The following is a 26568-nucleotide window of genomic DNA, read 5'->3' on the forward strand; positions in this document are numbered from 1 at the left end:
ACACATACACCGACTGAAAAACCCACGGTGTCACTAGGGTGTCCACTGCTATTGCTTGAGGGTCCCTCGACCTGGAACAATATCTTGGAAGTTTCTTGTTGAGGCGAGACGCCATCATGTCTATTTGAGGAATTCCCCAAAGACTTGTCACTTCTGCAAAGACCTCTTGATGGAGGCCCCACTCTCCTGAATGGAGATCGTGTCTGTTGAGGAAGTCTGCTTCCCAGTTGTCCACTCCTGCAATGAAGATCGCTGACAGAGCGCTTGTATGCCTTTCCGCCCAGCGGAGAACCTTTGTGGCCTCTGTCCTTGCCGTTCTGCTCTTTGTTCCGCCCTGGCGGTTTATGTACGCTACTGCTGTTATGTTGTCCGACTGAATCAAGACCGCCCGATTGCGAAGAAGACGTTCCGCTTGCAGAAGGCCATTGTAAATGGCCCTTAACTCCAGAACATTTATGTGTAGACAAATTTCCTGCTTGACCATCTTCCCTGGAAGCTTTCCCCCTGTGTGACTGCTCCCCAGCCTCGGAGACTTGCATCCGTGGTCACTAGGATCCAGTCCTGGATCCCGAACCTGCGTCCCTCTAGGAGGTGAGAGCTGTGCAGCCACCACAGGAGTGAGATTCTGGTCTCGGAAGACAGGATTATCCTTCAGTGCATGTGCAGATGGGACCCAGACCACTTGTCCAACAGGTCCCACTGAAACACTCTGGCATGGAATCTGCCAAACTGAATGGCCTCGTAGGCCGCCACCATCTTCCCCAGCAACCAAGTGCATTGATGGATCATACTCTTGCTGGTTTCAGAATTTGTTTGACCAGGTTCTGAATTTCCAGAGCCTTTTCCACTGGAAGAAAAACTCTCTGTAATTCTGTGTCCAGAATCATTCCCAAAAACGACAGCCGTCTCGTCAGAACCAACTGTGATTTTGGCAAGTTTAGGAGCCAACCATGTTGCTGCAGAATTGTCAGGGAGAGCGTAATGTTATGCAGTAATTGGTCCCTGGATCTCGCCTTTATCAGGAGATCGTCCAAGTACGGGATAATTGTGACTCCTTGTTTGCGCAGGAGAACCATCATTTCGGCCATTACTTTGGTGAAAACCCTCGGAGCCGTGGACAGACCAAACGGCAACGTCTGAAATTGGTAATGACAATCCTGTGAGGGATTTGAGGTTCAGGATTGGTCTGACTGAGCCGTCTGGCTTCGGGACCACGAACAGGCTTGAAGAAAAGCCTTCTCCCTGTTGCGACGGGGGAACCCTGACAATGACTTGATTGTGACACAATTTTTGTATTGCGGCGCATACCACCTCCCTGTCTGGAATAGAAGCTGGCAAGGCCGATTTGAAAAATCGGTGAGGGAGAACGTCTTGAAACTCGGGTTTGTACCCCTGGGACACTATTTCTAAAACCCATGGGTCCAGGGCCGAACGAGCCCAGAACTGACTGAAGAGCCTGAGACGTGTCCCCACCGGTGCGGACTCCCGCAGAGGAGCCCCAGCGTCATGTGGTGGATTTGGCAGAAGCCGGGGAGGACTTCTGCTCCTGGGAACCGGCCACGGACGGTGATCGTTTACCTTTTCCCTTTCCTCTAGAAGCAAGGGGCCGAATTGGGCCGAATTGACTGCATCTGATAGTGGTGTGCTTTCTTTCGTGGTGCAGGCACATAAGGTAAAAATGATGACTTACCCGCGGTAGCCGTAGATACCAAGTCAGCGAGACCGTCACCAAACAATACACCACCTTTATACGGTAGAGACTCCATAGCTTTCTTAGAGTCAGCATCAGCATTCCATTGATGAATCCACAATGCACTCCTAGCTGAGACTGCCATGGCATTGGCCCTTGATCTCAAGAGGCCAATATCCCTCGCAGCTTCCTTTAGGTAGACTGCAGCGTCCCTGATATAACCTAGTGTCAAAAGAACGCTATCCCTATCCAGGGTATCTATTCAGATGACAAGTTATCTGCCCATTTTTCGATAGCACTACTTACCCACGCAGATGCAATGGCTGGTCTGAGTTGCGTACCCGTGGTGACATAAATGGATTTCAATGTATTTTCCTGCCTACGATCCGCAGGATCCTTTAGGGCTGCGGTGTCTGGGGATGGAAGAGCCACCTTTTTGGACAGCCGTGATAGAGCTTTGTCCACAACGGGGGGTGACTCCAATTTTTCCCTATCCCCAGACGGAAACGGATACGCCACTGGAATCCTTTTGGGAATCTGAAACTTTTTGTCAGGATTTTCCCAAACCTTTTCACAAAGCGTGTTCAGTTCATGAGAGGAAGGAAACGTTACCTCAGGCTTCTTTCCTTTATACATACAGACCCTAGTATCAGGAACAGTAGGGTCCTCAGTGATATGTAATACGTCTTTTATTGCCACAATCATGTACTGAATGCTCTTTGCCAGTTTTGGATCTAATCTGGCATCACTATAGTCGACACTTGAGTCAGTGTCCGTGTCGGTATCCGTGTCTGCCAGCTGGGCAAATTAACGTTTTTGTGACCCCGAGGGGGTCTGGACTTGTAACAACACATCCTCTACGGATTTCTTCTATGCCTGGTTCTGAGACTCAGATTTATCCAATCTCTTATTTATCAGAGCCACATTTGCATTCAAAGCACTCAAAACATTCACCCAATCAGGTGTCGGTGGTGCCGACAGGGTCACTCCCACAGCCGTTTGTGTCCCTAACATAGTCTCCTCCTGGGAAGAGCACTCTGCCTCAGACTTGCCGACACACGTGCACCCAACACACCCAGACACACTGGGCCTATAGGGGACAGATCCACAGTAAAGCCTGTCAGAGGGACACAGAGGGAGTTATTGCCAGCTCACACCCCAGCGCTCAATCCCGGTCTGAAACACCACAGAAAATGCCCCAGACCTGCAGCGCTTTTATAATTAACATATAATGCACCAAAATAACTGTGCCTCCCCCCCCCCCCCGTTTTTCACCCTGATACTTATGCAGCAGTATGAGGAAGGACCAGCCTCTCTGCAGCCTTGTGTAGAGAAAATGGCGCCGGGTTGTGTATTGTGAGGGCTAAGCTCCGCCCCCGTAATGGCGCGCTTCAGACTCGCTCTTTTCAAATAAATTTTGTCCGCTCTTGCCAGTTACTTATAGAGGTCATATATGCTGCCCAGGGCGCCCCCCCCCCCCCCCCCCCCCCCCCCCCGTGCCCTGCACCCTGTATAGCCGCTGTGTGTGGAAGCATGGCGCGCAGCGTGCGAGCGCTGCGGTACCTCAGAAGCCGTCACTGAAGTCTTCTTTTCTTCTTCTACTCACCTGTCTTCTGACTTCTGGCTCTGCAAGGGGGGTGACGGCAGGCTCTGGGAACGAGCATCTAGGCGTACCTAGCGATCAGACCCTCAGGAGCTAATGGTGTCCTGTAGCCAAAGAAGCAGAGCCTTTAAACTCACATTAGCAGGTCTGCTTCTCTCCCCTAAGTCCCACGAAGCAGAGACTGTTGCCAGGAGGTCTCCCTGAAAATAAAAAACCTAACATAAGTCTTTTTCAGAGAAACTCAGTAGAGCTCCTCAGAGTGCATCCAGTCTCACTGGGCACAGATTCTAAACTGGAGTCTGGAGGAGGGGCATAGAGGGAGGAGCCAGTTCACACCAATTCAAAGTCTTAAAGTGCCCATGTCTCCTGCGGATCCCGTCTATACCCCATGGTTCTTGATGTGACCCCAGCATCCTCTAGGAGATATGAGAAAGTGGTAAATATTACAACTATAATCCATACAATATCCAGTGTATAAAAAGACCAATGTGTACATTAATGTCTAAGGTCGGTACTAGGTTCTTGTACTGTTCCTCCAGGCTCAAGCACTTGTTCCAATGTTCCACAGAGTGTGACATTGTGGGTAGCATTTGGAAACCCCCTTTTAGAAATCCTGCATTTGCACCTGCTCCCTGTCCCTAACTTCCCCTCTCTTCCAGTCTGCCATCCTCTCCTCTCCACCCCCTTCACTCTCCTATTCACCCCAACCCTTCCCACTGCGCTTCCCATAAGCAGTGGGGAGTAATTCGCTGGGCAGCTTTCAAGGATTGGTAAAAATTTTCATTTATTTATTTGGGAGTTATTAATATTAAGATTGAGGGGGCATTCATGTTTTGTGGCAGTTGGTAGGAGTATTGATGGTATTAATAATAACATTATGTATGGGTTGTTGGGGCTATTAATGCAATGTGAGATTCATGAGAGCATATGGCAGGTTTTAATATACTGTAGGGGCTATTTAAGCAGTAGTGCTGGGGTCTGAAAGTTGGTTCTAGGTGTGGCTGCTGCTGCCAGGACCAGGGGGCAGAGAGATGGGATAAGAGAGCGGCAGAAATAGATATACCCCTTTCACACCGCAAAAATAACCCGGTATCGACCCGGCATATTGCCAGGTCGGTGTGCGGTGTGAAAGGGCCATGGTCAAATTCCCAGGTCGCCTGACCCGGTAATTCAACCTGGGAATAAGGCAGTGTTATTCCCGGGTTGAATACTGGGTCAGTGGCAGCATGAACGGGCTCTCACTACATAGGGAAAATGCGGTGTGCTCATCTCCCACCGCTGGCTCCGCCCCCACTGCTGGCTCCACCCCCGCCGCTATGGTAACTGGCCCAGCATATTCCCAGGTCGGGAAGCCCGCTGTGGGGCTCAATGCCGGATCCCACCCGGGAAGGACCCGTTTCCAATTCTCGGTTGGGATCTGGCATTGGCAGTGTGAAAGGGCTAATAGAGAGATGGGGAGAAAAATTAAAAGGTGGCACAATAGCTGGCACCCCAGCAGATAATGGGGGGACAGAAAATTAGTTAAAATAATAGGATGTTTCAAACTGCAAAATACTAAATAAATATTTTAAAATAATAATGGTTGATAAAATGAAAACCAAACAATTCCATATTTCGATTAAATACACTGTAATTGTTGCATTTAGCATCAGCAGACACATTTTCCATCTGGACTGCAAGTCTGCAGAAAATCACTTCATCTGCCTTTTTGGGGATTTTGCCTAAAAGCAAGTATGTGTCTCTTCATTCATTAGCATTAATTAACATGACTGTTAAAATGTTTCTAAAATGTTTAATTGGTGATAAAAAATAAGAATTTACTCACCGGTAATTCTATTTCTCGTAGTCCGTAGTGGATGCTGGGAACTCCGTAAGGACCATGGGGAATAGACGGGCTCCGCAGGAGACTGGGCACTCTAAAGAAAAGATTAGGTACTATCTGGTGTGCACTGGCTCCTCCCTCTATGCCCCTCCTCCAGACCTCAGTTAGGGAAACTGTGCCCGGAAGAGCTGACATTACAAGGAAAGGATTTTTGGAATCCAGGGTAAGACTCATACCAGCCACACCAATCACACCGTACAACTTGTGATAACCTTACCCAGTTAACAGTATGAACAACAACTGAGCCTCACTCAACGGATGGCTCATAACAATAACCCTTATTTAAGCAATAACTATATACACGTATTGCAGAAAGTCCGCACTTGGGACGGGCGCCCAGCATCCACTACGGACTACGAGAAGTAGAATTACCGGTGAGTAAATTCTTATTTTCTCTGACGTCCTAGTGGATGCTGGGAACTCCGTAAGGACCATGGGGATTATACCAAAGCTCCCAAACGGGCGGGAGAGTGCGGATGACTCTGCAGCACCGAATGAGCAAACACAAGGTCCTCCTCAGCCAGGGTATCAAACTTGTAGAACTTTGCAAAGGTGTTTGAATCCGACCAAGTAGCCGCTCGGCAAAGCTGTAAAGCCGAGACCCCTCGGGCAGCCGCCCAAGAAGAGCCCACCTTCCTTGTGGAATGGGCTTTTACTGATTTTGGATGCGGCAATCCAGCCGCAGAATGAGCCAGCTGAATCGTGCTACAGATCCAGTGAGCAATAGTTTGCTTTGAAGCAGGAGCACCCAGCTTGTTGGGTACATGCAGGATAAACAGCGAGTCAGTCTTCCTGACTCCAGACGTTCTGGAAACATATATTTTCAAAGCCCTGACTACGTCCAGCAACTTGGAGTCCTCCAAGTCCCGAGTAGCCGCAGGCACCACAATAGGTTGGTTCAAATGAAACGATGATACCACCTTTGGGAGAAATTGGGGACGAGTCCTCAATTCTGCCCTGTCCATATGGAAGATCAGATATGGGCTTTTACATGACAAAGCCGCCAATTCCGACACACGCCTAGTCGATGCTAAGGCCAACAGCATGACCACTTTCCACGTGAGATACTTTAGTTCCACGGTCTTAAGTGGCTCAAACCAGTGGGATTTCAGGAAATCCAACACCACGTTAAGATCCCAGGGTGCCACTGGTGGCACAAAAGGGGGCTGAATATGCAGCACTCCCTTAACAAACGTCTGAACCTCAGGCAGTGAAGCCAGTTCTTTTTGAAAGAAAATGGATAGGGCCGAAATCTAGACCTTTATGGACCCCAATTTTAGGCCCATAGTCACCCCTGACTGTAGGAAGTGCAGGAATCGACCCAGCTGGAATTCCTCTGTAGGGGCCGTCCTGGCCTCACACCAAGCAACATATTTTCGCCATATACGGTGATAATGCTTTGCTGTCACGTCCTTCCTAGCCTTTATCAGCGTAGGAATAACTTCATCCGGAATGCCTTTTTCCGCTAGGATCCGGCGTTCAACCGCCATGCCGTCAAACGCAGCCGTGGTAAGTCTTGGAACACACAGGGCCCTTGTTGCAGCAGGTCCTGTCTGAGAGGCAGAGGCCATGGGTCCTCTGTGCGCATTTCTTGCAGTTCCGGGTACCAAGTCCTTCTTGGCCAATCCGGAACAATGAGTATTGTTCTTATTCCTCTCTTTCTTACTATTCTCAGTACCTTGGGTATGAGAGGAAGAGGAGGAAACACATATACCGAATGGTACACCCACGGTGTCACTAGGGCGTCCACAGCTATCTCCTGAGGGTCCCTTGACCTGGCGCAATATCTTTTTAGCTTTTTGTTGAGGCGGGACGCCATCATGTCCACCTGTGGCAGTTCCCATCGCTTTGCAATCTGTGTGAAGACTTCTTGATGAAGTCCCCACTCTCCCGGGTATAGGTCGTGTCTGCTGAGGAAGTCTGCTTCCCAGTTGTCCACTCCCGGAATGAACACTGCTGACAGTGCTTGCACGTGATTCTCCGCCCACCGGAGAATCTTTGTGGCTTCCGCCATTGCCATCCTGCTTCTTGTGCCGCCCTGGCGGTTTACATGGGCGACCGCCGTGATGTTGTCTGACTGAATCAGCACTGGCCGGTTTCGAAGCAGGGGCTCTGCTTGACTCAGGGCGTTGTAAATGGCCATTAGTTCCAGTATATTTATGTGTAGAGAAGTCTCCAGACTTGACCACAGCCCTTGGAAGTTTCTTCCCTGAGTGACTGCCCCCCATCCTCGGAGGCTTGCATCCGTGGTCACCAGAACCCAGTCCTGTATGCCGAACCTGCGGCCCTCGAGAAGGTGAGCACTCTGCAGCCACCACAGAAGAGACACCCTGGCCCTTGGGGACAGGGTGATCAGCCGATGCATCTGTAGATGCGATCCGGACCACTTGTCCAACAGATCCCACTGAAAGATCCTTGCATGGAACCTGCCGAAGGGAATGGCTTCGTATGAAGCCACCATCTTTCCCAGGACTCGCGTGCAGTGATGCACCGATACCTGTTTTGGTTTCAGGAGGTCCCTGACCAGAGATACTAATTCCTGGGCCTTCTCCACCGGGAGAAACACCTTCTTCTGTTCTGTGTCCAGAATCATGCCCAGGAAAAGCAGACGCGTCGTAGGAATCAGCTGCGACTTTGGAACATTCAGAATCCAGCCGTTGCAACACTTCCTGAGAGAGTGCTACGCTGATCAACAACTGCTCTCTGGACCTTGCCTTTATGAGGAGATCGTCCAAGTACGGGATAACTATAACTCCCTTCTTCTGAAGGAGTATCATCATTTCGGCCATTACCTTGGTAAATATCCTCGGTGCCGTGGACAGGCCAAATGGCAACGTCTGGAACTGGTAATGACATCCTTGATGTCCAGCGACACCATAAAATCCCCCTCTTCCAGGCTTGCAATAACCGCTCTGAGCGATTCCATTTTGAACTTGAATTTCTTTATATAAGTGTTCAAGGATTTTAAATTCAGAATGGGTCTCACTGAACCGTCCGGTTTCGGTACCACAAACATTGTGGAATAGTAACCCCTTCCCTGTTGAAGGAGGGGAACCCTGATAATCACTTGCTGGAGGTACAGCTTGTGAATTGCCGCCAGTACTACCTCCCTTTCCATGGGGGAAGCTGGCAAGGCTGATTTGAGGTAACGGCGGGGGGGAGTCGCTTCGAATTCCAGCTTGTATCCCTGAGATACAATTTGTACAGCCCAGAGATCCACCTGTGAGCGAACCCACTGGTTGCTGAAGTTTCGGAGATGCGCCCCCACCGCACCTGGCTCCGCCTGTGGAGCCCCAACGTCATGCGGTGGACTTAGCGGAAGCAGGGGAGGACTTTTGTTCCTGGGAACTGGCTGCATGGTGCAGCTTCTTACCTCTACCCCTGCCTCTGGCAAGAAAGGATGTGCCCCTGACCCTCTTGCCTTTCTGAGAACGAAAGGACTGCATTTGATAATACGGTGCTTTCTTAGACTGTGAGGAAATCTGAGGCAAGAAAGTCGACTTTCCAGCTGTCGCTGTGGACACGAGGTCCGATAGACCGTCCCCAAACTATTCCTCACCCTTATAAGGCAAAACCTCCATGTGTTTTTTAGAATTAGCATCTCCTGTCCATTGCCGAGTCCATAAGACCCTCCTGGCAGAAATGGACATAGCATTAATTCTAGAGCCCAGCAGGCAAATGTCCCTCTGAGCATCCCGCATATATAAGACGATGTCTTTTATATGGCCCAGGGTTAGCAAAACAGTATCCCTGTCGAGGGAATCTATGTCGTCTGACAGAGTATCTGTCCATGCTGCTACAGCACTACACATCCAGGCTGAAGCAATAGCAGGTCTCAGTAGAGTACCAGAGTGTGTATACACTGACTTCAGGATAGCTTCCTGCTTTCTATCCGCAGGCTCCTTTAGGGCGGCCGTATCCTGAGACGGCAGGGCCACCTTTTTAGATAAGCGTGTCAGCGCCTTGTCCACCCTAGGGGATGTTTCCCAACATAACCTGTCCGTTGACGGGAAAGGGTACGCCATCAGTAACCTCTTAGAAATCACTAGTTTCTTATCAGGGGAACTCCACGCTTCTTCACATAATTCATTTAATTCATCAGATGGGGGAAAAGTCACTGGCTGCTTTATCTCCCCAAACATATAAACCCTCTTGGTATTAACAGGGTTAATCTCAGAAATGTGTAATACATCTTTCATTGCAATAATCATGTATCGGATGGCCTTGGTCATTTTAGACTGTAAATGTGCCTCATCATCGTCGACACTTGAGTCGGACTCCGTGTCGACATCTGTGTCAACCATCTGAGATAGAGGGCGTTTATGAGCCCCTGACGGTTTCTGAGTCGCCTGGGCAGGCGCGGGCTGAGACCCCGGCTGTCCCAAGGCTGCTGCGTCATCAAACCTTTTATGTAAGGAGCTTACATTGTCGTTTAAGACCTTCCACATATCCATCCAATCAGGTGTCGGCCCCGACGGGGGCGACACCACACTTATCTGCCCTTGCTCCGCCTACACGTAACCCTCCTCATCAAACATGTCGACACAGCCGTACTGACACACCGCACACACACAGGGAATGCTCAGACTGAGGACAGGACCCCACAAAGTCCTTTGGGGAGACAGAGAGAGAGTATGCCAGCACACACCACAGCGCTATATAACACAGGGATTTTCACTTATAATAAGTGATTACCCAATACCTGCCTTATATGTTTTATTTGCGCCTAAATTTATGTGCCCCCCCTCTCTTTTTTACCCTTCTTGTACCTGGATACTGCAGGGGAGAGCCTGGGGAGCTGCTTCCAGCGGAGCTGTGAAGAGAAAATGGCGCTGGTGTGCTGAGGAAGAAGGCCCCGCCCCCTCAGTGGCGGGCTTCTGTCCCGCTTTCTGTGTAAAAAAATGGCGGGGTTTTTTACATATATACAGTGCCAGACTGTATATATGTATTTTTATTGCCAAAAGGTACTTCAATTGCTGCCCAGGGCGCCCCCCCCCAGCGCCCTGCACCCTACAGTGACCGGAGTGTGTAAGTGTGCTGGAAGCAATGGCGCACAGCTGCGGTGCTGTGCGCTACCTTACATGAAGACAGGAGTCTTCTGCCACCGATTTCGTCGTCTTCAAGCTTCTGTTCTTCTGGCTCTGCGAGGGGGACGGCGGCGCGGCTCCGGGAACGGACGATCGAGGACAGGTGCCTGTGTTCGAACCCTCTGGAGCTAATGGTGTCCAGTAGCCTAAGAAGCACAAGCTAGCTGCAAGCAGGTAGGTTTGCTTCTCTCCCCTTAGTCCCACGTAGTAGTGAGTCTGTTGCCAGCAGAAGCTCACTGAAAATAAAAAACTTAATAAATACTTTCTTTACTAGTAAGCTCAGGAGAGCCCACTAGGAGCACCCAGCTCTGTCCGGGCACAGATTCTAACTGAGGTCTGGAGGAGGGGCATAGAGGGAGGAGCCAGTGCACACCAGATAGTACCTAATCTTTTCTTTAGAGTGCCCAGTCTCCTGCGGAGCCCGTCTATTTCCCATGGTCCTTACGGAGTTCCCAGCATCCACTAGGACGTCAGAGAAAACTGGATACATTTGGTAAGTGCAATCATTAGTTTGAAGTTTATTTAACAAAACAATATTGCAAAATATGAATTGGAACGTCCATTGTCAATAACTTATTAGTGACTGCTTGCATTAGAAAATGATTTATGACAGCATTTTGCTTAATATGAACTTGATACAAAGCATTTATAAATGTCTGCCACTATGGAGGTTAAATATATTTGGCATGGTGTATAGCAGCAGTCTGAATTTCCATGAATATCAACAGGAAAAAAAGGGGGTGTTTACTCTCTGTAAGGAAAAATCCAGCCCCTGGGGTTTAGGGGGTCATTCCGAGTTAATCGCTCGCTGCCGATTTTCGCAGCGATCAGGTGAAAAAACGTCATTTCTGCGCATGCATATGCCCCGCAATGCGCACGTGCGACGTACAGGTACAAAGCCCTTTGTCTTTGTACTCAGGTTCCAGCAAAGTTTTCCTTCGCACTGACGGCCGCAAGAAGATTGACAGGAAGGGGGCGTTACTGGGTGTCAACTGACCGTTTTCAGGGAGTGTTTGCAAAAACGCAGGCGTGTCTGAAAAAACATAGGCGTGGCTGGGCGTTCGCATGACGTCAAATCCGGAGACGAATAGGCTGAAGTGATCGCAAGCGCTGAGTAGGTTCAGACCTACTCTGAAACTGCACAAACTGTTTTTGCAGAGCTCGGCTGCACAAGCGTTCGCACTTCTGCTAAGCTAAAATACACTCCCCAGTGGGCGGCGGCATAGCGTTTGCACAGCTGCTAAAAATAGCTAGCGAGCGATCAACTCGGAATGACCCCCTTAGTGTGTGAGGTTCCCGCAGCTAACTGTATGCGGCATTGAGTAAACCCCGTGTCTAATTGAATCTCCCCCAAAGTATTTAGTGACAATTGTGTGGAATTAGAATAGTTAGTTCTGAAAATATATGTTTATTATTTTAAAGGTAGCAATAAATAACAAACAACAATTCATTACAAAAAGCAATTTAAAGGATTAAAAAAAAGAAATTGAATAAATAATATGGGGTTAGATTTATCAAAGCTTGGGGAAAGATGCAGTGGAAAGAGATAAAGTACCAACCATTCAGCTACTGTCACTTTACAGGCTGTGATGGCGCTGATATATAAGAATACTCTATGTGGGTCAGAGTCTGTCAATTTCACAAGGAGTAGTCCGTATGAAGGTTCAGTTCCAATGGATGGTATGCAAATGTTCAGTATTAATTCTTGTAAAAGCTTCAATAAAAGACTTCCACCCAGGCTTCTTTGACTATAATATAGTCAGGATGTGAAGTATCTATCCGTATATGTTCACCCTGGTGTTTATGGTGAAATACCGCTTACATGTGTGCTTACTGTCATACACGCTGGATCTGAATGACTATACAGTTTGTGTCGAATTTCTGAACTTACTTAGTACAACTGGACTTCAAGCACACCGCATTGCACTGAAAGATGGTGTTCTGATCATTCTCCTGCAAAACTTGACTCTACCCCACTTATGCAATGGAACCCGACTTAATGTGACTGCTCTGCCGAGGAACCTAATTGAGGCAGAGATTGTAACAGGATGTGGCGCAGGTAAGACTGTGTTTATACCACGTATACCCCTTATCCCCAACAATTTTCCTTTTCAGTTCATGTGGGCATTATACAAAGGTGCAGTAGTATATACTGCTGGAAATTTGGGGAGTTTTGAACAGAGATGTGCGGAAAAGGAAGGCGCCTCATCTGCCATAGACTTGTATCTGAGTATGACAGGAAAGGCTCTGCCTCACCTCACCGCATATCATTGGCTGAAGATCTACTTCTATTGTCAACTTTGATAGTAACTTAGAGTGGGATATGGTCATTAGGTCGACAGTCAATAGGTTGACCACTATAGGTCGACATGCATTAGGTCTACAGGGTCACTAGGTCGACACAGTCATTAGATCAACATGTACTAGGTCGACAGTTCAAAAGGTCGACATGAGTTCACATTTTTTTTTACATTTTTTGACTTTTTGATACTTTACGATCCACGTGGACTACGATTGGGAATATTAACCTGTGCCGAGCGCAGCAATAGTGGAGCGAGGCACCTTGCCCGAAGCATGGCGAGCAAAGCACTAATTGGGGTTCCCCGTCACTTTACGAAGAAAACGACACCAAAAAAGTTTAAAAAACCTCATGTCGACCTTTTGACCGTTCGTCCTAGTACATGTCGACCTAATGACCATGTCGACCTAGTGACTCTGTCGACCTAATGCATGTCAACCAATAGTGGTCGACCTAACGACTGTCGACCTAAGTTGTGTCGACCCAATGACCCATACCCCTTAGAGTAGCTAAATTCTGAAAAAGAAACAAATCTAGCTGATGTATGCCGTCTGTAATTAACCGGGTTCATTTTATTTACAAAAAAATTAATGAATAACGTAGAAAACTTAGAAGACATTTGATGATGGCAAATATTGTTTCATTATTCTGCATTTGCTACTACCTTCCTAGTGATCACAGAAGTCTTCTTACAATTCTCTGAACTCATTAAAACCCTCTGAACAGCATTTGAAAGACGCAAAAATAAATTCCCTGTTGTGATAGGAAAACATATTTTGGATGAAGATTGAAATCAAGTCGGATGAAGCATAATGAAGAGAAGTACATTCATGATCCATTGTTCTTTATTAGGACTGATCGAAGCCACATTCTTACATATGCTTTTCCAAAACCACTACTCATTTGTATTCCACACGTGCAAATGAATTCCCAGCTTATACTCCCAAGTGTATTTGCAAATTACTGTAGGTAACAGAAAATAAGGCCACAAACCACAGTGCACTGTGTTTTATCATATAGGTCCTAATTCAGACCTGATGGTAGCAGCAAACTTGTTAGCAGATGGGCAAAACCATGGGGGTCATTCCAAGTTGTTCGCTCGTTGCCGATTTTCGCTATGCTATGATTTGTTGCTAATTGCGCATGCGCAAGGCACGCAGGGCGCATGCGCTTAGTTATTTAACTTAAAACTTAGCAGATTTGCTGTGGATTCTGCTGCACTTTTCAGTCGCTCTGCTGATTGGTAAATGATTGACAGGAAAGGGGCGTTTCTGGGTGGTAACTGAGCGTTTTCCGGGAGTGTGCTAAAAAACGCAGGCGTGTCAGGGAAAAATGCGGGAGTGTCTGGAGAAATAGGGGAGTGGCTGGCCGAATGCAGGCCGTGTTTGTGACGTCAAACCGGGAAATAAACGGACTGAGCTGATCGCAATCTGTGAGTAGGTCTGGAGCTACTCAGAAACGGCAAATAATTATTTAGTAGCAGTTCTGCTAATCTTTCGTTCGCTATTCTGCTAAGCTAAGATACACTCCCAGAGGGCGGCGGCCTAGCGTTTGCAATGCTGCTAAAAGCAGCTAGCGAGGAACAACTCGGAATGACCCCCGATGTGCACTGCAGGGGAAGCAGATATAACATGTGCAGAGAGAGTTAGATTTGGCTGTGGTGTGTTAAAACTGAAATCTAAATTGCAGTGTACAAGTAAAGCAGCCAGTATTTACCCTGCACAGAAACAATATAAACCACCCAAATCTAAAGGGGCCTACACATTGCGCGAACAGCCGTCGAGCGTGCCGACGGCGGATACGGCCGACCCGGTGGGGGGGGGGGGGGGGGGCAGTGACGGGGGGAGTGAAGTTTCTTCACTCCCAACGTCACCCGGCTCCATAGAAGTGCAGGCAAATATGGACGAGATCGTCCATATTGGCCTGCATGCACAAGCGACGTGGCACCAGTGATGAACGAGCGCGGGGCCGCGCATTGTTCATCGCTGGTGCCTCCACACTGAAAGATATTAACAGTATCTCATTCATTAATGAACGAGATTGTTCATATCTTTCACTAATATCGCGCAGTGTGTAGGGCCCTTAACTCTCTCTGCACATGTTAAATCTGCCGCACCTCCCCCCCCCCCTGCAGTGCACATGGGGGGTCAATCCGAGTTGATCGCTAGCTGCCGTTGTTCGCTGCGTAGCGATCAGTGAAAAAAACGGCTAATCTGCACATGCGTATGCACCGCAATGCGCACACGCGTCGTATGGGTACGAAGTCCTTTGTGGTTTTTAACTGGTTCTAGCGACGATTCCAATCGCACAGCCGAACGCAAGGAGATTGACAGGAAGTGGGAGTTTCTGGGTGTCAACTGACCGTTTTCTGGGAGTGTTTGGAAAAACGCAGGTGTGGCCGGGCGTTTGCTGGGCGGGTATCTGACATCATTATCGTGCCACTCATCGCAGCAATCATCGCACAGGATAAGTAACTATACGGCTGGTCTTGTTTTGCACAAAATGTGTTTGCAGGCGCTCTGCTGCACTGGCGTTCGCACTCCTGCAAAGTGAAAATACACTCCCCTGTGGGCGGCGACTATGCGTTTGCACGGCTGCTAAAAACTGCTAGCGAGCGATCAACTCGGAATGACCCCTGTGGATTTGCCCATCTGCTAACAAATTTGCTGCTACGATCAGGTCTGAATTATGGCCCATAGTCTCAGTGCTAATATCCTTGCAGCACAATACAGAGATATAAAAACAAAAGCAATTTCATCAGTAGCAGTTGTGCAGTTGTGCAGTGGCCACTTCCAGGGCTTGATGATGCAATTCATGTTTAATTACATCACTCTGGCCTTGTACCCCGCTGCACAAACTAGGGGAAGTACTATGATGATGTGATTCACAACACTACTCCCCATGTGGTTTGTCCCCTCTAGGATCTCCCTAAGGGTACATTTAAGAAAGCAAGTGTGCCCAATATTTACTAGAAGCCAGTGACATCTTGAGGCACATAATCATGAATATATTATCTAAGCCCACAAAATGTCTGCCTCCTCTATGTGTGTTATATTGGGTACACACCTGAGCTGCCCAACGACCGACCATCCCGCCGACTGAGCGGCCAATTTGGTAATCTATACACACTTACATGATGGGCCTGAACTATGCAACAGATAACACCTATTCTTGTGTATCAATGCCTATTTCCCCATAGATTGTAAGATTGCGAGCAGGGCCCTCCTACCTCTATGACTGTTTGTTTTAACCCAGTTTTGTCTTCTAATTGTGTCCAGTTGTAAAGCGCAACAGAATTTTCTGCGCTATATAAGAAACTGTTAATAAGTAAATAATTCAGATGTGGTTGGAGTGGCTATCACTGCTTTCATGGAATCAGCAGCTATAGGACTAATATGGTAATGCAGCATGGGCGTCACGCCTTCTGCTTCTATTACTGATCCGCACTGCTTCCTCGGATGCCGCATCGTATCATTTGCGACACCATCAGCCGGCTGTGTGACCCATGGCAAGCTCCACAGTGCGAAGACTAAGGGTCATTATGAATCTGTTCTGTATTGCCCATTATTGAAAGATTTTTATCTGTATTTATTTAAGCATTAAGCACCCAAAGAGACCCCCACTCCCTCTATCTTTTCAATATGATATCCTGGTGATGTTATTAAAAAGTAAAATGTGTAAATTCTCCTAGCACGACAAACACGCTGTAGTGCCTCCAGTTCACATTATGCCACAGAAACCCCAGTCCACATATGCCGCAGTGGTCCCACGCAGGTTATGCAGCTTTCTGTGGGGGTCCTTAGGGGACCGCCCCAGCTGCCCTCTTGTTAATCCAGCACTCCTCAGTAAATGATATGCAGGCAATTAAGATAAAACTGATTTATATTGTGATGAGATCAAGGTAGGGGTACCCTCTCCTCGGGTAGATGGGCATCTCCAAACACAAAGTAGCCAGGATACAGCACCAGTCCAGGGTTTTGTGTAATCTAGTCGCAGATAGTTTTATTGTGAAGTACATAAAACATACATATAAATTCTAGCCCATCTGGGCACTAACAAAACAACAGGTTCCCTTTCACAGAGTGGTAGGGCCTAATGCCCTTACCACAAACATAAGCTTATGCACAGTACTCAGGGTCAGGACATCACAGTGTCTCTGACGATGCTGCTGCTTGTTCCACCAGGTAGTGAGACCCTGAATCAAAACCCTGAGAAACGTTTTTCTCTATCGTCCTAAGTGGATGCTGGGGTTCCTGAAAGGACCATGGGGAATAGCGGCTCCGCAGGAGACAGGGCACAAAAAAGTAAAGCTTTTACCAGATCAGGTGGTGTGCACTGGCTCCTCCCCCTATGACCCTCCTCCAGACTCCAGTTAGATTTTGTGCCCGAACGAGAAGGGTGCAATCTAGGTGGCTCTCCTAAAGAGCTGCTTAGAGAAAGTTTAGCTTAGGTTTTTTACTTTACAGTGAGTCCTGCTGGCAACAGGATCACTGCAACGAGGGACTTAGGGGAGAAGTAGTGAACTCACCTGCGTGCAGAGTGGATTTGCTGCTTGGCTACTGGACACTAGCTCCAGAGGGACGATCACAGGTACAGCCTGGATGGTCACCGGAGCCGCGCCGCCGGCCCCCTTGCAGACGCTGAAGAGAGAAGAGGTCCAAAATCGGCGGCTGAAGACTCCTGAGTCTTCATAAAGGTAGCGCACAGCACTGCAGCTGTGCGCCATTTTCCTCTCAGCACACTTCACACAACAGTCACTGAGGGTGCAGAGCGCTGGGGGGGGCGCTCTGAGAGGCAAATAAAAACCTTATTAGAGGCAAAAAATACCTCACATATAGCCCACAGAGGCTATATGGAGATATTTAACCCCTGCCTAACTTCAAAAATAGCGGGAGACGAGCCCGCCGGAAAAGGGGCGGGGCCTATCTCCTCAGCACACAGCGCCATTTTCTCTCACAGAAAAGCTGGAGAGAAGGCTCCCAGGCTCTCCCCTGCACTGCACTACAGAAACAGGGTTAAAACAGAGAGGGGGGGCACTGATTTTGGCGATATTGTATATATATAAAAGATGCTATAAGGGAGAAACACTTATATAAGGTTGTCCCTATATAATTATAGCGTTTTTGGTGTGTGCTGGCAGACTCTCCCTCTGTCTCCCCAAAGGGCTAGTGGGTCCTGTCCTCTGTCAGAGCATTCCCGGTGTGTGTGCTATGTGTCGGTACGTGTGTGTCGACATGTATGAGGACGATGTTGGTGAGGAGGCGGAGAAATTGCCTGTAATGGTGATGTCACTCTCTAGGGAGTCGACACCGGAATGGATGGCTTATTTAGAGAATTACGTGAGAATGTCAACACGCTGCAAGGTCGGTTGACGACATGAGACGGCCGACAATCTATTAGGACCGGTCCAGGCGTCTCAGAAACACCGTCAGGGGTTTTAAAAACGCCCATTTACCTCAGTCGGTCGACACAGACACAGACACGGACACTAAAATACAGTGTCGACGGTGAATAAACAAACGTATTTCTCATTAGGGCCACACGTTAAGGGCAATGAAGGAGGTGTTACGTGTTTCTGATACTACAAGTACCACAAGAAAGGGTATTATGTGGGAGTGAAAAAACTACCTGTAGTTTTTCCTGAATCAGATAAAATAAAATGAAGTGTGTGAGGATGCGTAGGGTTACCCCGATAGCAAATATTGGCGTTATACCCTTTCCCGCCAGAAATTAGGGTACGTTGGGAAACACCCCTTAGGGTGATAAGGCGCTCACACGCTTATCAAGTGGCGTTACCGTCTCCAGATACGGCCGCCCTCAAGGAGCCAGCTGATAGGAAGCTGGAAAAATATCCTAAAAAGTATATACACACATACGGTGGTTATACTGCGACCAGCGATCGCCATCAGCCTGGAGATGCAGTGCTGGGTTGGCTTGGTCGGATTCCCTGACTGAAAATATTTTATTCATGTAGAGCATTTAATAGGATGCATTCTATATATATGTATGTGAGATGCACAGAGGGATATTTGCTCTCTGGCATCAAGATAAGTGCGTTGTCCATATCTCCCAGAAGATGTCAGGGACACGACAGTGGTCAGGTGATACAGATCCCATACGGCAGATGGAAGTATTGCTGTATAAAGGGAAGGAGTTATTTGGGGGTCGGTCCATCGGACCTGGGGACCACAGCAACAGCTGGGAAATCCAACCTTTTTTACCCCAAGTTACATCTCAGCTAAAAAAGACACCGTCTTTTCAGCCTCAATCTTTCCTTTCCCATGAGGGCATGCAGGCAAAAGGCCAGTCATATCTGCCCAGACATAGAGGTAAGGGAAGTAGACTGCAGCAGGCAGCCCTTTCCCAGGAAAAGAAGCCCTCCACCGCGTCTGCCAAGTCCTCAGCATGACGCTGGGGCCGTGCAAGCGGACTCAAGGTGGGGGGGTAGTCTCAAGAGTCTCAGGGCGCAGTGGGATCACTCGCAAGTTGACCCCTAGATCGTACGAGTATTATCCCAGGGGTAAAGATTGGAGAGTCGAGACATCTTCTCCTCGCAGGTTCCTGAAGTCTGCTTTACCAACGGCTCCCTCCGACAGGGAGGCAGCATTGGAAACAATTCACAAGCTGTATATCCAGCAGGTGATAATCAAAGTACCCCTCCTACGACAAGGAAAAGGGTATTATTTTTCCACACTATATGGTGGTACTGAAGCCAGACGGCTTGGTGACACATAGTCTAAATCTAAAATGTTTTGAACACTTACATAAAAGGTTCAAATCGAGATAAAGTCACTCAGAGCAGTGATAGCGAACCGGAAAAAAGGGGACTATATGGTGTCCCTGGACATCAAGGATTACCTCCATGTCCAAATTTTGTCCTTCTCATCAAGGGTACCTCTGGTTCGTGGTACAGAACTGTCAATATCAGTTTCAGACGATGCCGTTTGAATTATCCACGGCACCCCGGGCCTTTTTACCAAGGTAATGGCCGAAAAGATGTTTCTTCAAAGAAAAAAGGCATCTAAATTATCCCTTACTTGCACGACCTAAAAAGGGCAAGTTCCAGAGAACAGTTGGAGGTCGGAAGAGCACTATCTAAAGTAGTTCTTCGACGGCACGACTGGATTCTAAATATTCCAAGAATCGCAGCTGTTTTCCGACGATACGTCTGCTGTTCCTAGGGATGATTCTGGACACGGTTCAGAAAAAGGTTTTTCTTCCCGAGGAAAAAGCCAAGGAGTTATCCGACCTGTCAGGAACCTCCTAAAACCAGGAAAGGTGTCTGTACATCAATGCACAAGAGTCCTGGGAAAAATGGTGGCTTTTTACGAAGCAATTCCATTCGGCAGATTCCATGCAAGAATTTTCCAAAGGGATCTGTTGGACAAATGGTCAGGGTCGCATCCTCAGATGCACCTGCGAATAACCCTGTCGCCAAGGACAAGGGTATATCTTCTGTGGTGGTTGCAAAAGGCTCATCTATTGGAGGGCCGCAGATTCGGCATACAGGATTTGATCCTGGTGACCACGGACGCCAGCCTGAGAGGCTGGGGAGCAGTCACACAAGGAAGAAACTTCCAGGGGGTATGGACGAACCTGGAAAAGTCTCTTCACATAAACATTCTGGTACTAAGAGCAATCTAAAATGCTCTAAGCCAGGCGGAACCACTCCTGCAAGGAAAACCGGTGTTGATTCAGTCGGACAACATCACGGCGGTCGCCCATGTAAACAGACAGGGCGGCACAAGAAGCAGGAGTGCAATGGCAGAAGCTGCCAAGATTCTTCGCTGGGCGGAAAATCACGTAATAGCACTGTCAGCAGTGTTCTTCCCGGGCGTGGACAACTGGGAAGCAGACTTCCTCAGCAGACACGATATTCACCCGGGAGAGTGGGGTCTTCATCCAGAAGTCTTCCACATGCTAATAAACTGTTGGGAAAGACCAATGGTAGACATGATGGCGTCTCGCCTCAACAAGAAACTGGACAAGTATTGCGCCAGGTCAAGAGATCCACAGGCAATAGCTGTGGACGCACTGGTAACACCTTGGGTGTACAAATCAGTATATGTGTTTCCTCCTCTGCCTCTCATACCAAAGGTATTGAAGATTATACGGTGAAGAGGAGTAAGAACAATACTAGTGGCTCCGGATTGGCCAAGAAGGACTTGGTACCCGGAACTTCAAGAGTTGGTCACGGACGACCCGTGCCCTCTACTTCTGAGAAGGGACCTGCTACAACAGGGTCCCTGTCTCTTTCAAGACTTACCGCGGCTGCGTTTGACGGCATGGCGGTTGAACGCCAGATCCTAAAAGGGAAAGGCATTCCAGAAGAAGTCATTCCTACCTTGATTAAGGCAAGGAAGGAAGTCACCGCGAAACATTATCACCGCATTTGGCGAAAATATGTCGCGTGGTGCGAGGATCGGAGTGTTCCGACGGAGGAATTTCAACTGGGTCGTTTCCTACATTTCCTACAATCAGGATTGTCTATGGGTCTCAAATTGAGATCTATTAAGGTTCAAATTTCGGCCCTGTCAATATTCTTCCAAAAAGAATTGGCCTCAGTTCCTGAGGTACAGACTTTTGTTAAAGGAGTACTGCATATACAGCCTCCTGTGTTGCCTCCGGTGGCACCGTGGGATCTAAATGTAGTTTTAGATTTCCTCAAATCCCATTGGTTTGAACCATTGAAAAAGGTGGATTTTAAATATCTCACATGGAAAGTGACTATGTTACTGGCCCTGGCTTCCGCCAGGAGAGTATCTGAATTGGCGGCTTTATCTTATAAAAGCCCTTATCTAATCTTCCATTCGGATAGGGCAGAACTGAGGACTCGTCCGCATTTTCTCCCTAAGGTGGTATCAGCGTTTCACCTGAACCAACCTATTGTGGTGCCTGCGGCCACTGGCGACTTGGAGGACTCCAAGTTGTTGGACGTTGTCAGAGCCTTAAAAATATACATTTCAAGGACGGCTGAAGTCAGAAAATCTGACTCGCTGTTGATACTATATGCACCCAACAAGTTGGGTGCCCCTGCTTCTAAGCAGACGATTGCTCGTTGGATTTGTAACACAATTCAACTTGCTCATTCTGTGGCAGGCCTGCCACAGCCTAAATCTGTTAAGGCCCATTCCACAAGGAAGGTGGGCTCATCTTGGGCGGCTGCCCGAGGGGTCTCGGCATTACAATTCTGCCGAGCAGCTACGTGGTCGGGGGAAAACACGTTTGTAAAATTCTACAAATTTGATACCCTGGCAAAAGAGGACTTGGAATTCTCTCATTCGGTGCTGCAGAGTCATCCGCACTCTCCCGCCCGTTTGGGAGCTTTGGTATAATCCCCATGGTCCTTTCAGGAACCCCAGCATCCACTTAGGACGATAGAGAAAATAAGAATTTACTTACCGATAATTCTATTTCTCGGAGTCCGTAGTGGATGCTGGGCGCCCATCCCAAGTGCGGATTATCTGCAATACTGTACATAGTTATTGTTAACAAATTCGGGTTATATTGTTAAGGAGCCATCTTTAAGAGGCTCTTTCTGTTATCATACTGTTAACTGGGTTTAGATCACAAGTTGTACGGTGTGATTGGTGTGGCTGGTATGAGTCTTACCCGGGATTCAAATTGCCTCCCTTATTGTGTACGCTCGTCCGGGCACAGTACCTAACTGGAGTCTGGAGGAGGGTCATAGGGGGAGGAGCCAGTGCACACCACCTGATCTGGTAAAAGCTTTACTTTTTTGTGCCCTGTCTCCTGCGGAGCCGCTATTCCCCATGGTCCTTTCAGGAACCCCAGCATCCACTACGGACTCCGAGAAATAGAATTATCGGTAAGTAAATTCTTATTATTAGCTTGTTACAGGTGCAATTACTAATTAGCCTGTTCTCAGGCTGAATACTTGATGACCGCCAGCCCTCGCTCTCCATCCATACCCCCAGTAAACCCTTATTTGTCTTTTTCTAAAGCCCAAAATCTACCAACTCTGTTTTGCAGAAACAGACATTTTCCTGGGGGTTTTGAATCATATAGGTCAGAAACCTGGGACAAACATATCTCCCATTTATAACTTTACCAGTGCTTTTATCACAATATGGGCAATCTGATTTGTAAGTGTAAAGCTAGCTTTATTCAGAAAAAAATGCATACATGTATATGTGTATACCCTATATGTGTACATCTATTATTATTATTATTGTTACCAGTTATTTATATAGCACACACATATTCCGCAGCGCTTTACAGAAAATATTTGGCCATTCACATCAGTCCCTGCCCCAGTGGAGCTTACACTCTATATTCCCTATCACATGTATACACATTCACGTTAGGGTAAATTTTGTTGGGAGTCAATTAACCTATCAGTATATATTGTGGGAGGAAACCGGAGTACCCAGAGGAAACCCACGCAAGTACAGGGAGAATATACAAACTCCACACAGTTAGGGCCATGGTGGGAATCAAACCCATAGACTTCAGTGCTGTGAGGCAGTAATGCTAATCATTACACCATCCGTACTGCCCTCAACTACCTATGAAGTTGTGGTGGTGGGCGCATCAGCTGCTGGGCCCTGGGTAGCCGCCTCCTTAATCCGACATGCAATGCTCAGAGTCATCATAGAGTTTAAGATATATAATCTCACATTTGGCTCCCTGAATTGTAGATAAGCCCCTGCTTTTACCACAATATATAGATAGGGCAGGTTTGGATATGGATTCAGTCTATCTCCCAATTATCATATCTGCAATTACATGGAAAACATGTAATGAATTCCATCCAAAACTTGGGTGGACCTCAAAAAGGTTATACTGAATGTTTCTTACCTGGAATCTACTGTGCACCACAATTTAATATCTGTAAGGGTCCAGAGATGCTCCTCTTTCAGACAGAATGTTTTTAGTTCTCCTTCTCAGCAAATTTCTTATTCAAATAGAATTCCCAGGCGAGTGGCATTGACAACCCTGTTTCAAAAAGAAGTGAAAAATACATCAGTAGACATTGGGAGACCTGTTGAATAGAGGAGAAGACAAGACCCAAGTTAAATAGCACACAGTATATTACTTACTGAACTCCACCTAAATCTTATTCTTTTATTTTAGGTGGATTTATCATTTAAGTTAATATAGAAAGGTGCAGAATGAAGTATATCTCCCTGCCTGTCCAATAGTAGCACATAACTCCATACCCATCTACAACATATAGAATTTTTCCAGATGGAATCTGCCAGTTTAGGAAGGTAAATCATCAACTTTCCTGTACAATCTACTTTCTTCTATCCAACACCCTCATTTAGTTGATGTTTTTCATTGAAGTGTCAGCTACATGAATGTCAAACATCTGCACAGAGCGCAACTTCTATAATAATAGCTTTCCCATAGGTTAAACACTCTGGGTTTCCCAGCTTACTATCTGCGACTGTGTGCTTCATGGAAAATATATTCATGTAGGCTCTTATATTGAGTTGCAGAAGTCGGCACAAATTTCAACATTGCTCCAATGAATCAGGCTGCTTGAGACCTCCAGCAAATCTTCCCTGTCCGGTGATATTTACCTTGCGGGCAGCACTTAACAAACTGCTTTCCGACAAAATTAAGTTTTCGTTTTGAAAAGGTAGGTGTTAATTCTATCAATGGAGAAACAAACTAGGCAAACTCTTAGCTTGGGCCCTACGCACACAGAATTAAAGATGGTTCAGGTATACAACACTCACAGATTTCTTAAATTGCCATCCTGCATCAAACCCATACTACTTTGCTTTATGGAACCTGGCGGAATCCTCCCCTCAGTCATTTCCTCCTCCCTCCCTCCCTCCCTCCCTCCCTCCAGGCAGTACTAGACTATCCCTCCTTTGTCTCCTTCCCAACCCTTTCTTCTGCCGACAGGAACTCTCTAGAACTCCCCTTCACTCTACACGATGTTGAAGTGGCCATTTATTCTTCCTAGCTTTATTTGCTGACGATCTGCTAACCACCATCTCATCTCCCACCCTGTCATCTCCCTACCTCACTTAATGCTAGAATTTGAAAAGTTTGGGAAATTGTATTTCCTCCACTCCGTCCACAATATCGGGCCTCCAACATACCTTTCCATTCATCTGGCACTCCACCCATATTACATACCAAGAGATTAAGCCAACTAGGACTCTGTCACAAATATTCCATACAATCTTCACTCCCCTTCTTTCTGCCATTAGCCCAGATTATGAGAACCGGCATTTGAAACATCTTTCATGGCTAGGGAAAATACTGTGCCTGAGTCCTGGTTCCGCTCCCTTACCCTCCTGATTCAGCAGTTTATCCATATTCAATGCACCGCCCATGCAATGCTCACACATGCACACTCATTGCGTGCCGATCGAATTCGGTGGCTGTGCATGCGTAGGACGGTACCTGCGCATGCACACTGGTGCCGCCACCGGGGTTATTGCGGTGGCATCCCTTAGCAATGCAACCTGAATAACCCCCTTAGTCATGACATTCTATCACGCCCGAAGCAAATGGGCATCCTTCATTTACCGGACATTCAAATATATTACAGCGCCATAGCTATCAATAGAGTCCTTGAATGGACCAGAAGACGTGACATAAAACAGTGGGTTGTACTGGAAGGTTATTGCATGAATCAACACACTGAAATTGTGCCATGACTTCCCGCTCTGCCTAAAATTTCTCCTCATCCAACGATATCCCTAAAACTTTCTCTTTGGAAAGTTCTGAGACGCTCCCTTTTTATATGTTTTGCCTTTGGAACTCTAACCTCCTTCTTGGCCAGCCCTAAGTTCCCACCAGGCATTAATCCTACACACTTTTCTAGTTAGACTACTGCGGTTCTCTTCAGAGTCGGCCAGTTGGTGACTGGTTCCAGTATTAATCAATTTTTGGAGAGTAGAAACAAATGGGATCTCCTCCACTTAGATTTTTGTAAGTTCCTACAATTTCAACATTATCTAATTACAGCCAATAGGGCAGACAATGCTGGGAGGGATCTTACATTTTTCTTAAAATTTCTTAAAAATCTGTGCTTTACAAAATTTTACTAGTTATCCAAACCACCTCCATGCCAAGATGTGCCATGGCTAGGGAAAAGGACCTAGGCCATTCTAATTCTGACAGGGGATGGAAGAATACTTTTCTGAAGACCTACTCTAGCACTATTTGTACTACCATGAAGAAGACACAATGCACGATAATAATGTGATGGTACAGAAACCCTTCCAGTCTCCACTCCATGTTTCCCTACACCTCTGGCTCCACTTGGAGGTGTTCCTTGGTCTTGGGTACTCTGTGTCATGTTTGATGGGATTATCCCCACTTATCCAGCTTTTCCAAGCAAATTTTAGGAACCAGCATACCCATGGACCACACCTTTTGGTTGCTCAGTCATTCTCTCCTTTGCCAATGACGAAGTACAGAAAATCATTACTGCTCCACCTTATGGATACAGTATGCTCAGTTATTTCGGTACTCTGAAACTCACCTGTCAATGGAAGATATCTTAATATCCTCAACAGATAAACCTTCTGATTTCACTAATACATGGTTCTCCTGTCTGGAATCTAAAACTGTGTACACACGGTAAGATTTTTTGCACTATATCGCACACTATCTGGCTACAGTGCAATATAGTGCACTATATCTTACCGTGTGTAAGCACTATATTGTATGCGATACAGTGCAGTGTGCGCTGCCGTGGGTCAGATCTGATGTTCTAAAAAAAAAAGAACACTTCTAAAGGGGCAAATTTATTAAAGTGTGAGTTTACAAAAATGTAATCATTGGTCATAGCAGCCAATCAATCAGATTCTGGCTATAAATTATCTGGTACAGTGTAAAAAATTTGATTGGTTGCAATGAGAAATACCTCTACTTTGGTAAATTTAACCCCAGGTGGAAAAAAAATTACCCAATGTAAAAGGTCTGCTACACAGCATACTTACATACTTTTACTCCTCCATAGCACATGTGAAGCACATGTGAACATTGGCCCTCATTCCGAGTTGATCGGTCGCA

At 47.1% G+C, this 26568-nt stretch overlaps 1 protein-coding gene across 1 annotated transcript in view; it reads right to left on the reverse strand.

Moving 5' to 3' along the window:
- The window catches only part of ANKRD34B (ankyrin repeat domain 34B), a 140915-nt gene that overhangs the window by 80529 nt on the left and 33818 nt on the right, over positions 1–26568 (reverse strand). The window contains exon 2 of the mRNA XM_063963913.1: positions 23383–23520. The gene's annotated coding sequence lies outside the window, so the exon portion shown is untranslated. The remainder of the gene's footprint in view (positions 1–23382; positions 23521–26568) is intronic.

The sequence above is a fragment of the Pseudophryne corroboree genome, chromosome 1, assembly GCF_028390025.1.
Source record: "Pseudophryne corroboree isolate aPseCor3 chromosome 1, aPseCor3.hap2, whole genome shotgun sequence".
NCBI classification, from domain to species: Eukaryota; Metazoa; Chordata; class Amphibia; order Anura; family Myobatrachidae; genus Pseudophryne; species Pseudophryne corroboree.